Source organism: Pavona decussata, unplaced genomic scaffold (genome assembly GCF_977016875.1).
Source record: "Pavona decussata unplaced genomic scaffold, jaPavDecu1.1 SCAFFOLD_79, whole genome shotgun sequence".
In the NCBI taxonomy this organism is placed as follows: Eukaryota; Metazoa; Cnidaria; class Anthozoa; order Scleractinia; family Agariciidae; genus Pavona; species Pavona decussata.
In genome coordinates this window covers 728,953-741,123 of record NW_028145497.1, presented here as the reverse complement: position 1 = coordinate 741,123, position 12,171 = coordinate 728,953, and positions in this window count along the sequence as shown.

The following is a 12,171-nucleotide window of genomic DNA, read 5'->3' as shown; positions in this document are numbered from 1 at the left end:
GCACTCGTTTTCAAAACTCCAGGCATATATTTCAAGAAAATCCAACTTTTGTTCACTTTAAGGTGGCCTCTGGCACTACATGACATCATTCCAGTCAGCTGCAGAATTAATTTACCAGCTAACCCATCATTCACCAGAGATATATACCTGATTTTATGAAAACCGGGCGCACAACTTAAAATGCCTTGTCCACTAGAATCCCCCTGTTTGCTGGAAACTTACCGTGACACCGCAAACTGTTGCCATCCAACAGCCAACTTGAGTCTTGTGTTTATGTTCCATGTCTTCAAGGCAATCTGACAGCTTCATGTAGTCTGCAATTGAAATCAGAGCAAACTAATGCAGCCCTACCTATACTCACTCAAGCGAGAAAATGCATTAAGTGTCAAATTCTGACCCACCCTACCCCCCCTGGATTTAAGTAAGGCACCCCCGAGTCATGTGGCCTGTTAGCCCTACTCCTGTACTGTCTAGCCAGACTATCCTTGACGGCAAGCCCCCTACAAATAAGAGCTCCACTCAAGGCAGAAACACAGCCTGCGGCTGTGTTCCTGCCTGGCTCCCAGCCTTAAATTTTGCACTCGTTTTCAAAACTCCAGGCATATATTTCAAGAAAATCCAACTTTTGTTCACTTTAAGGTGGCCTCTGGCACTACATGACATCATTCCAGTCAGCTGCAGAATTAATTTACCAGCTAACCCATCATTCACCAGAGATATATACCTGATTTTATGAAAACCGGGCGCACAACTTAAAATGCCTTGTCCACTAGAATCCCCCTGTTTGCTGGAAACTTACCGTGACACCGCAAACTGTTGCCATCCAACAGCCAACTTGAGTCTTGTGTTTATGTTTCATGTCTTCAAGGCAATCTGACAGCTTCATGTAGTCTGCAATTGAAATCAGAGCAAACTAATGCAGCCCTACCTATACTCACTCAAGCGAGAAAATGCATTAAGTGTCAAATTCTGACCCACCCTACCCCCCCTGGATTTAAGTAAGGCACCCCCGAGTCATGTGGCCTGTTAGCCCTGCTCCTGTACTGTCTAGCCAGACTATCCTTGACGGCAAGCCCCCTACAAATAAGAGCTCCACTCAAGGCAGAAACACAGCCTGCGGCTGTGTTCCTGCCTGGCTCCCAGCCTTAAATTTTGCACTCGTTTTCAAAACTCCAGGCATATATTTCAAGAAAATCCAACTTTTGTTCACTTTAAGGTGGCCTCTGGCACTACATGACATCATTCCAGTCCGCTGCAGAATTAATTTACCAGCTAACCCATCATTCACCAGAGATATATACCTGATTTTATGAAAACCGGGCGCACAACTTAAAATGCCTTGTCCACTAGAATCCCCCTGTTTGCTGGAAACTTACCGTGACACCGCAAACTGTTGCCATCCAACAGCCAACTTGAGTCTTGTGTTTATGTTCCATGTCTTCAAGGCAATCTGACAGCTTCATGTAGTCTGCAATTGAAATCAGAGCAAACTAATGCAGCCATACCTATACTTACTCAAGCGAGAAAATGCATTAAGTGTCAAATTCCGACCCACCCTACCCCCCCTGGATTTAAGTAAGGCACCCCCGAGTCATGTGGCCTGTTAGCCCTACTCCTGTACTGTCTAGCCAGACTATCCTTGACGGCAAGCCCCCTACAAATAAGAGCTCCACTCAAGGCAGAAACACAGCCTGCGGCTGTGTTCCTGCCTGGCTCCCAGCCTTAAATTTTGCACTCGTTTTCAAAACTCCAGGCATATATTTCAAGAAAATCCAACTTTTGTTCACTTTAAGGTGGCCTCTGGCACTACATGACATCATTCCAGTCAGCTGCAGAATTAATTTACCAGCTAACCCATCATTCACCAGAGATATATACCTGATTTTATGAAAACCGGGCGCACAACTTAAAATGCCTTGTCCACTAGAATCCCCCTGTTTGCTGGAAACTTACCGTGACACCGCAAACTGTTGCCATCCAACAGCCAACTTGAGTCTTGTGTTTATGTTCCATGTCTTCAAGGCAATCTGACAGCTTCATGTAGTCTGCAATTGAAATCAGAGCAAACTAATGCAGCCCTACCTATACTCACTCAAGCGAGAAAATGCATTAAGTGTCAAATTCTGACCCACCCTACCCCCCCTGGATTTAAGTAAGGCACCCCCGAGTCATGTGGCCTGTTAGCCCTACTCCTTTACTGTCTAGCCAGACTATCCTTGACGGCAAGCCCCCTACAAATAAGAGCTCCACTCAAGGCAGAAACACAGCCTGCGGCTGTGTTCCTGCCTGGCTCCCAGCCTTAAATTTTGCACTCGTTTTCAAAACTCCAGGCATATATTTCAAGAAAATCCAACTTTTGTTCACTTTAAGGTGGCCTCTGGCACTACATGACATCATTCCAGTCAGCTGCAGAATTAATTTACCAGCTAACCCATCATTCACCAGAGATATATACCTGATTTTATGAAAACCGGGCGCACAACTTAAAATGCCTTGTCCACTAGAATCCCCCTGTTTGCTGGAAACTTACCGTGACACCGCAAACTGTTGCCATCCAACAGCCAACTTGAGTCTTGTGTTTATGTTTCATGTCTTCAAGGCAATCTGACAGCTTCATGTAGTCTGCAATTGAAATCAGAGCAAACTAATGCAGCCCTACCTATACTCACTCAAGCGAGAAAATGCATTAAGTGTCAAATTCTGACCCACCCTACCCCCCCTGGATTTAAGTAAGGCACCCCCGAGTCATGTGGCCTGTTAGCCCTGCTCCTGTACTGTCTAGCCAGACTATCCTTGACGGCAAGCCCCCTACAAATAAGAGCTCCACTCAAGGCAGAAACACAGCCTGCGGCTGTGTTCCTGCCTGGCTCCCAGCCTTAAATTTTGCACTCGTTTTCAAAACTCCAGGCATATATTTCAAGAAAATCCAACTTTTGTTCACTTTAAGGTGGCCTCTGGCACTACATGACATCATTCCAGTCAGCTGCAGAATTAATTTACCAGCTAACCCATCATTCACCAGAGATATATACCTGATTTTATGAAAACCGGGCGCACAACTTAAAATGCCTTGTCCACTAGAATCTCCCTGTTTGCTGGAAACTTACCGTGACACCGCAAACTGTTGCCATCCAACAGCCAACTTGAGTCTTGTGTTTATGTTTCATGTCTTCAAGGCAATCTGACAGCTTCATGTAGTCTGCAATTGAAATCAGAGCAAACTAATGCAGCCCTACCTATACTCACTCAAGCGAGAAAATGCATTAAGTGTCAAATTCTGACCCACCCTACCCCCCCTGGATTTAAGTAAGGCACCCCCGAGTCATGTGGCCTGTTAGCCCTGCTCCTGTACTGTCTAGCCAGACTATCCTTGACGGCAAGCCCCCTACAAATAAGAGCTCCACTCAAGGCAGAAACACAGCCTGCGGCTGTGTTCCTGCCTGGCTCCCAGCCTTAAATTTTGCACTCGTTTTCAAAACTCCAGGCATATATTTCAAGAAAATCCAACTTTTGTTCACTTTAAGGTGGCCTCTGGCACTACATGACATCATTCCAGTCAGCTGCAGAATTAATTTACCAGCTAACCCATCATTCACCAGAGATATATACCTGATTTTATGAAAACCGGGCGCACAACTTAAAATGCCTTGTCCACTAGAATCTCCCTGTTTGCTGGAAACTTACCGTGACACCGCAAACTGTTGCCATCCAACAGCCAACTTGAGTCTTGTGTTTATGTTTCATGTCTTCAAGGCAATCTGACAGCTTCATGTAGTCTGCAATTGAAATCAGAGCAAACTAATGCAGCCCTACCTATACTCACTCAAGCGAGAAAATGCATTAAGTGTCAAATTCTGACCCACCCTACCCCCCCTGGATTTAAGTAAGGCACCCCCGAGTCATGTGGCCTGTTAGCCCTGCTCCTGTACTGTCTAGCCAGACTATCCTTGACGGCAAGCCCCCTACAAATAAGAGCTCCACTCAAGGCAGAAACACAGCCTGCGGCTGTGTTCCTGCCTGGCTCCCAGCCTTAAATTTTGCACTCGTTTTCAAAACTCCAGGCATATATTTCAAGAAAATCCAACTTTTGTTCACTTTAAGGTGGCCTCTGGCACTACATGACATCATTCCAGTCCGCTGCAGAATTAATTTACCAGCTAACCCATCATTCACCAGAGATATATACCTGATTTTATGAAAACCGGGCGCACAACTTAAAATGCCTTGTCCACTAGAATCCCCCTGTTTGCTGGAAACTTACCGTGACACCGCAAACTGTTGCCATCCAACAGCCAACTTGAGTCTTGTGTTTATGTTCCATGTCTTCAAGGCAATCTGACAGCTTCATGTAGTCTGCAATTGAAATCAGAGCAAACTAATGCAGCCATACCTATACTTACTCAAGCGAGAAAATGCATTAAGTGTCAAATTCCGACCCACCCTACCCCCCCTGGATTTAAGTAAGGCACCCCCGAGTCATGTGGCCTGTTAGCCCTACTCCTGTACTGTCTAGCCAGACTATCCTTGACGGCAAGCCCCCTACAAATAAGAGCTCCACTCAAGGCAGAAACACAGCCTGCGGCTGTGTTCCTGCCTGGCTCCCAGCCTTAAATTTTGCACTCGTTTTCAAAACTCCAGGCATATATTTCAAGAAAATCCAACTTTTGTTCACTTTAAGGTGGCCTCTGGCACTACATGACATCATTCCAGTCCGCTGCAGAATTAATTTACCAGCTAACCCATCATTCACCAGAGATATATACCTGATTTTATGAAAACCGGGCGCACAACTTAAAATGCCTTGTCCACTAGAATCCCCCTGTTTGCTGGAAACTTACCGTGACACCGCAAACTGTTGCCATCCAACAGCCAACTTGAGTCTTGTGTTTATGTTCCATGTCTTCAAGGCAATCTGACAGCTTCATGTAGTCTGCAATTGAAATCAGAGCAAACTAATGCAGCCATACCTATACTTACTCAAGCGAGAAAATGCATTAAGTGTCAAATTCCGACCCACCCTACCCCCCCTGGATTTAAGTAAGGCACCCCCGAGTCATGTGGCCTGTTAGCCCTACTCCTGTACTGTCTAGCCAGACTATCCTTGACGGCAAGCCCCCTACAAATAAGAGCTCCACTCAAGGCAGAAACACAGCCTGCGGCTGTGTTCCTGCCTGGCTCCCAGCCTTAAATTTTGCACTCGTTTTCAAAACTCCAGGCATATATTTCAAGAAAATCCAACTTTTGTTCACTTTAAGGTGGCCTCTGGCACTACATGACATCATTCCAGTCAGCTGCAGAATTAATTTACCAGCTAACCCATCATTCACCAGAGATATATACCTGATTTTATGAAAACCGGGCGCACAACTTAAAATGCCTTGTCCACTAGAATCCCCCTGTTTGCTGGAAACTTACCGTGACACCGCAAACTGTTGCCATCCAACAGCCAACTTGAGTCTTGTGTTTATGTTCCATGTCTTCAAGGCAATCTGACAGCTTCATGTAGTCTGCAATTGAAATCAGAGCAAACTAATGCAGCCCTACCTATACTCACTCAAGCGAGAAAATGCATTAAGTGTCAAATTCTGACCCACCCTACCCCCCCTGGATTTAGGTAAGGCACCCCCGAGTCATGTGGCCTGTTAGCCCTGCTCCTGTACTGTCTAGCCAGACTATCCTTGACGGCAAGCCCCCTACAAATAAGAGCTCCACTCAAGGCAGAAACACAGCCTGCGGCTGTGTTCCTGCCTGGCTCCCAGCCTTAAATTTTGCACTCGTTTTCAAAACTCCAGGCATATATTTCAAGAAAATCCAACTTTTGTTCACTTTAAGGTGGCCTCTGGCACTACATGACATCATTCCAGTCAGCTGCAGAATTAATTTACCAGCTAACCCATCATTCACCAGAGATATATACCTGATTTTATGAAAACCGGGCGCACAACTTAAAATGCCTTGTCCACTAGAATCCCCCTGTTTGCTGGAAACTTACCGTGACACCGCAAACTGTTGCCATCCAACAGCCAACTTGAGTCTTGTGTTTATGTTTCATGTCTTCAAGGCAATCTGACAGCTTCATGTAGTCTGCAATTGAAATCAGAGCAAACTAATGCAGCCCTACCTATACTCACTCAAGCGAGAAAATGCATTAAGTGTCAAATTCTGACCCACCCTACCCCCCCTGGATTTAAGTAAGGCACCCCCGAGTAATGTGGCCTGTTAGCCCTGCTCCTGTACTGTCTAGCCAGACTATCCTTGACGGCAAGCCCCCTACAAATAAGAGCTCCACTCAAGGCAGAAACACAGCCTGCGGCTGTGTTCCTGCCTGGCTCCCAGCCTTAAATTTTGCACTCGTTTTCAAAACTCCAGGCATATATTTCAAGAAAATCCAACTTTTGTTCACTTTAAGGTGGCCTCTGGCACTACATGACATCATTCCAGTCCGCTGCAGAATTAATTTACCAGCTAACCCATCATTCACCAGAGATATATACCTGATTTTATGAAAACCGGGCGCACAACTTAAAATGCCTTGTCCACTAGAATCCCCCTGTTTGCTGGAAACTTACCGTGACACCGCAAACTGTTGCCATCCAACAGCCAACTTGAGTCTTGTGTTTATGTTCCATGTCTTCAAGGCAATCTGACAGCTTCATGTAGTCTGCAATTGAAATCAGAGCAAACTAATGCAGCCATACCTATACTTACTCAAGCGAGAAAATGCATTAAGTGTCAAATTCCGACCCACCCTACCCCCCCCTGGATTTAAGTAAGGCACCCCCGAGTCATGTGGCCTGTTAGCCCTACTCCTGTACTGTCTAGCCAGACTATCCTTGACGGCAAGCCCCCTACAAATAAGAGCTCCACTCAAGGCAGAAACACAGCCTGCGGCTGTGTTCCTGCCTGGCTCCCAGCCTTAAATTTTGCACTCGTTTTCAAAACTCCAGGCATATATTTCAAGAAAATCCAACTTTTGTTCACTTTAAGGTGGCCTCTGGCACTACATGACATCATTCCAGTCAGCTGCAGAATTAATTTACCAGCTAACCCATCATTCACCAGAGATATATACCTGATTTTATGAAAACCGGGCGCACAACTTAAAATGCCTTGTCCACTAGAATCCCCCTGTTTGCTGGAAACTTACCGTGACACCGCAAACTGTTGCCATACAACAGCCAACTTGAGTCTTGTGTTTATGTTCCATGTCTTCAAGGCAATCTGACAGCTTCATGTAGTCTGCAATTGAAATCAGAGCAAACTAATGCAGCCCTACCTATACTCACTCAAGCGAGAAAATGCATTAAGTGTCAAATTCTGACCCACCCTACCCCCCCTGGATTTAAGTAAGGCACCCCCGAGTCATGTGGCCTGTTAGCCCTACTCCTGTACTGTCTAGCCAGACTATCCTTGACGGCAAGCCCCCTACAAATAAGAGCTCCACTCAAGGCAGAAACACAGCCTGCGGCTGTGTTCCTGCCTGGCTCCCAGCCTTAAATTTTGCACTCGTTTTCAAAACTCCAGGCATATATTTCAAGAAAATCCAACTTTTGTTCACTTTAAGGTGGCCTCTGGCACTACATGACATCATTCCAGTCAGCTGCAGAATTAATTTACCAGCTAACCCATCATTCACCAGAGATATATACCTGATTTTATGAAAACCGGGCGCACAACTTAAAATGCCTTGTCCACTAGAATCCCCCTGTTTGCTGGAAACTTACCGTGACACCGCAAACTGTTGCCATCCAACAGCCAACTTGAGTCTTGTGTTTATGTTCCATGTCTTCAAGGCAATCTGACAGCTTCATGTAGTCTGCAATTGAAATCAGAGCAAACTAATGCAGCCCTACCTATACTCACTCAAGCGAGAAAATGCATTAAGTGTCAAATTCTGACCCACCCTACCCCCCCTGGATTTAAGTAAGGCACCCCCGAGTCATGTGGCCTGTTAGCCCTGCTCCTGTACTGTCTAGCCAGACTATCCTTGACGGCAAGCCCCCTACAAATAAGAGCTCCACTCAAGGCAGAAACACAGCCTGCGGCTGTGTTCCTGCCTGGCTCCCAGCCTTAAATTTTGCACTCGTTTTCAAAACTCCAGGCATATATTTCAAGAAAATCCAACTTTTGTTCACTTTAAGGTGGCCTCTGGCACTACATGACTTCATTCCAGTCCGCTGCAGAATTAATTTACCAGCTAACCCATCATTCACCAGAGATATATACCTGATTTTATGAAAACCGGGCGCACAACTTAAAATGCCTTGTCCACTAGAATCCCCCTGTTTGCTGGAAACTTACCGTGACACCGCAAACTGTTGCCATCCAACAGCCAACTTGAGTCTTGTGTTTATGTTCCATGTCTTCAAGGCAATCTGACAGCTTCATGTAGTCTGCAATTGAAATCAGAGCAAACTAATGCAGCCATACCTATACTTACTCAAGCGAGAAAATGCATTAAGTGTCAAATTCCGACCCACCCTACCCCCCCTGGATTTAAGTAAGGCACCCCCGAGTCATGTGGCCTGTTAGCCCTACTCCTGTACTGTCTAGCCAGACTATCCTTGACGGCAAGCCCCCTACAAATAAGAGCTCCACTCAAGGCAGAAACACAGCCTGCGGCTGTGTTCCTGCCTGGCTCCCAGCCTTAAATTTTGCACTCGTTTTCAAAACTCCAGGCATATATTTCAAGAAAATCCAACTTTTGTTCACTTTAAGGTGGCCTCTGGCACTACATGACATCATTCCAGTCAGCTGCAGAATTAATTTACCAGCTAACCCATCATTCACCAGAGATATATACCTGATTTTATGAAAACCGGGCGCACAACTTAAAATGCCTTGTCCACTAGAATCCCCCTGTTTGCTGGAAACTTACCGTGACACCGCAAACTGTTGCCATCCAACAGCCAACTTGAGTCTTGTGTTTATGTTTCATGTCTTCAAGGCAATCTGACAGCTTCATGTAGTCTGCAATTGAAATCAGAGCAAACTAATGCAGCCCTACCTATACTCACTCAAGCGAGAAAATGCATTAAGTGTCAAATTCTGACCCACCCTACCCCCCCTGGATTTAAGTAAGGCACCCCCGAGTCATGTGGCCTGTTAGCCCTGCTCCTGTACTGTCTAGCCAGACTATCCTTGACGGCAAGCCCCCTACAAATAAGAGCTCCACTCAAGGCAGAAACACAGCCTGCGGCTGTGTTCCTGCCTGGCTCCCAGCCTTAAATTTTGCACTCGTTTTCAAAACTCCAGGCATATATTTCAAGAAAATCCAACTTTTGTTCACTTTAAGGTGGCCTCTGGCACTACATGACATCATTCCAGTCCGCTGCAGAATTAATTTACCAGCTAACCCATCATTCACCAGAGATATATACCTGATTTTATGAAAACCGGGCGCACAACTTAAAATGCCTTGTCCACTAGAATCCCCCTGTTTGCTGGAAACTTACCGTGACACCGCAAACTGTTGCCATCCAACAGCCAACTTGAGTCTTGTGTTTATGTTCCATGTCTTCAAGGCAATCTGACAGCTTCATGTAGTCTGCAATTGAAATCAGAGCAAACTAATGCAGCCATACCTATACTTACTCAAGCGAGAAAATGCATTAAGTGTCAAATTCCGACCCACCCTACCCCCCCTGGATTTAAGTAAGGCACCCCCGAGTCATGTGGCCTGTTAGCCCTACTCCTGTACTGTCTAGCCAGACTATCCTTGACGGCAAGCCCCCTACAAATAAGAGCTCCACTCAAGGCAGAAACACAGCCTGCGGCTGTGTTCCTGCCTGGCTCCCAGCCTTAAATTTTGCACTCGTTTTCAAAACTCCAGGCATATATTTCAAGAAAATCCAACTTTTGTTCACTTTAAGGTGGCCTCTGGCACTACATGACATCATTCCAGTCAGCTGCAGAATTAATTTACCAGCTAACCCATCATTCACCAGAGATATATACCTGATTTTATGAAAACCGGGCGCACAACTTAAAATGCCTTGTCCACTAGAATCCCCCTGTTTGCTGGAAACTTACCGTGACACCGCAAACTGTTGCCATCCAACAGCCAACTTGAGTCTTGTGTTTATGTTCCATGTCTTCAAGGCAATCTGACAGCTTCATGTAGTCTGCAATTGAAATCAGAGCAAACTAATGCAGCCCTACCTATACTCACTCAAGCGAGAAAATGCATTAAGTGTCAAATTCTGACCCACCCTACCCCCCCTGGATTTAAGTAAGGCACCCCCGAGTCATGTGGCCTGTTAGCCCTGCTCCTGTACTGTCTAGCCAAACTATCCTTGACGGCAAGCCCCCTACAAATAAGAGCTCCACTCAAGGCAGAAACACAGCCTGCGGCTGTGTTCCTGCCTGGCTCCCAGCCTTAAATTTTGCACTCGTTTTCAAAACTCCAGGCATATATTTCAAGAAAATCCAACTTTTGTTCACTTTAAGGTGGCCTCTGGCACTACATGACATCATTCCAGTCAGCTGCAGAATTAATTTACCAGCTAACCCATCATTCACCAGAGATATATACCTGATTTTATGAAAACCGGGCGCACAACTTAAAATGCCTTGTCCACTAGAATCCCCCTGTTTGCTGGAAACTTACCGTGACACCGCAAACTGTTGCCATCCAACAGCCAACTTGAGTCTTGTGTTTATGTTCCATGTCTTCAAGGCAATCTGACAGCTTCATGTAGTCTGCAATTGAAATCAGAGCAAACTAATGCAGCCATACCTATACTCACTCAAGCGAGAAAATGCATTAAGTGTCAAATTCCGACCCACCCTACCCCCCCTGGATTTAAGTAAGGCACCCCCGAGTCATGTGGCCTGTTAGCCCTACTCCTGTACTGTCTAGCCAGACTATCCTTGACGGCAAGCCCCCTACAAATAAGAGCTCCACTCAAGGCAGAAACACAGCCTGCGGCTGTGTTCCTGCCTGGCTCCCAGCCTTAAATTTTGCACTCGTTTTCAAAACTCCAGGCATATATTTCAAGAAAATCCAACTTTTGTTCACTTTAAGGTGGCCTCTGGCACTACATGACATCATTCCAGTCAGCTGCAGAATTAATTTACCAGCTAACCCATCATTCACCAGAGATATATACCTGATTTTATGAAAACCGGGCGCACAACTTAAAATGCCTTGTCCACTAGAATCCCCCTGTTTGCTGGAAACTTACCGTGACACCGCAAACTGTTGCCATCCAACAGCCAACTTGAGTCTTGTGTTTATGTTCCATGTCTTCAAGGCAATCTGACAGCTTCATGTAGTCTGCAATTGAAATCAGAGCAAACTAATGCAGCCCTACCTATACTCACTCAAGCGAGAAAATGCATTAAGTGTCAAATTCTGACCCACCCTACCCCCCCTGGATTTAAGTAAGGCACCCCCGAGTCATGTGGCCTGTTAGCCCTGCTCCTGTACTGTTTAGCCAGACTATCCTTGACGGCAAGCCCCCTACAAATAAGAGCTCCACTCAAGGCAGAAACACAGCCTGCGGCTGTGTTCCTGCCTGGCTCCCAGCCTTAAATTTTGCACTCGTTTTCAAAACTCCAGGCATATATTTCAAGAAAATCCAACTTTTGTTCACTTTAAGGTGGCCTCTGGCACTACATGACATCATTCCAGTCAGCTGCAGAATTAATTTACCAGCTAACCCATCATTCACCAGAGATATATACCTGATTTTATGAAAACCGGGCGCACAACTTAAAAAGCCTTGTCCACTAGAATCCCCCTGTTTGCTGGAAACTTACCGTGACACCGCAAACTGTTGCCATCCAACAGCCAACTTGAGTCTTGTGTTTATGTTCCATGTCTTCAAGGCAATCTGACAGCTTCATGTAGTCTGCAATTGAAATCAGAGCAAACTAATGCAGCCATACCTATACTCACTCAAGCGAGAAAATGCATTAAGTGTCAAATTCCGACCCACCCTACCCCCCCTGGATTTAAGTAAGGCACCCCCGAGTCATGTGGCCTGTTAGCCCTACTCCTGTACTGTCTAGCCAGACTATCCTTGACGGCAAGCCCCCTACAAATAAGAGCTCCACTCAAGGCAGAAACACAGCCTGCGGCTGTGTTCCTGCCTGGCTCCCAGCCTTAAATTTTGCACTCGTTTTCAAAACTCCAGGCATATATTTCAAGAAAATCCAACTTTTGTT